Source organism: Propithecus coquereli, unplaced genomic scaffold (assembly GCF_000956105.1).
Source record: "Propithecus coquereli isolate 6110/MARCELLA unplaced genomic scaffold, Pcoq_1.0 Scaffold13, whole genome shotgun sequence".
Classification (NCBI taxonomy): domain Eukaryota; kingdom Metazoa; phylum Chordata; class Mammalia; order Primates; family Indriidae; genus Propithecus; species Propithecus coquereli.
In genome coordinates this window covers 9,738,995-9,739,915 of record NW_012137191.1, presented here as the reverse complement: position 1 = coordinate 9,739,915, position 921 = coordinate 9,738,995, and the positions used below count along the sequence as shown (strand labels likewise).

The 921-nt window shown below is 39.1% G+C and overlaps 1 protein-coding gene across 1 annotated transcript in view; it reads right to left on the bottom strand.

Moving 5' to 3' along the window:
• EDIL3 (EGF-like repeats and discoidin I-like domains 3) overlaps positions 1–921 on the bottom strand; it is a 508,872-nt gene that overhangs the window by 162,184 nt on the left and 345,767 nt on the right. The gene's annotated exons all lie outside the window — the stretch shown is intronic.

The following is a 921-nucleotide window of genomic DNA, read 5'->3' as shown; positions in this document are numbered from 1 at the left end:
CATTCTGAAAGTATGGAAGTTGTGTGACTTGGCCATAAATCAATTTTTCTTTATATTTAATGCCTATAAACTGGCCCTTATATAGTACACCAAATAAAGTCATATCAGGGATTTTCATCTTTCTCTAGCTCAAAATATGTAGTAAACAGAACAGATCAGTTGTTGCTCCATGAATTAATATTAAACGTGTTTGCAGACAGGATTTGTCTTAGGAGTTTTGCAGAGCTTTGCCCTGAAGGAATATGTGAACTTGTTGGTTTGCATTTCAAATGCTGTTACACTCGGAAGGGCGTCTCTGAAAGACAGTAGCGACTATTTCCCACAAGGCGCCGTGTTTCTCAGACCTAAAGGTTTGGATTTGCTTTGTAAAGCAAAGTGAATCTGTTAAAAACTACAGGATGAGAGCTGACAATGGAATGCCCCCCAGAACAGACAGCTTCCCGAATGGCTAAAAGCAAAGCTCTTGTTTTAACACTCTAGACTACCTGTCTCCATTCACAATAACCTAATAAATATGGAGCCAACATATCTCTGTTTAACCCCTCTGTTAAGTGGTACACTTACCTTAGAACTTAGAAGTTAATCTTTGAAAGATTTTATAACCATTTGTTCACGTAGATAGAATTAGTTAAAGGATGTGTAGAAGCCTTTTGAAAATCTGTTAACCTGAGAGGAACTACCTCCTGTTATGTAAATCTGTTACCCCTGGCAATTATTCACTATTCCCTATAAATTACCATGTAAGACCTCATTCGGGGCTTTTTTTTTTTTTTTATTTCAGCATATTATGGGGGTACAGATGTTTAGGTTACGTATGTTGCCCTTGCCTCCCCTCCCCCCCAAGTCCGAGTTTCAAATATGTCCATCCTTCGGGTGGTGCGCATTGCACTCTTTGTGTATGCATATACCCATCCCCTCCTC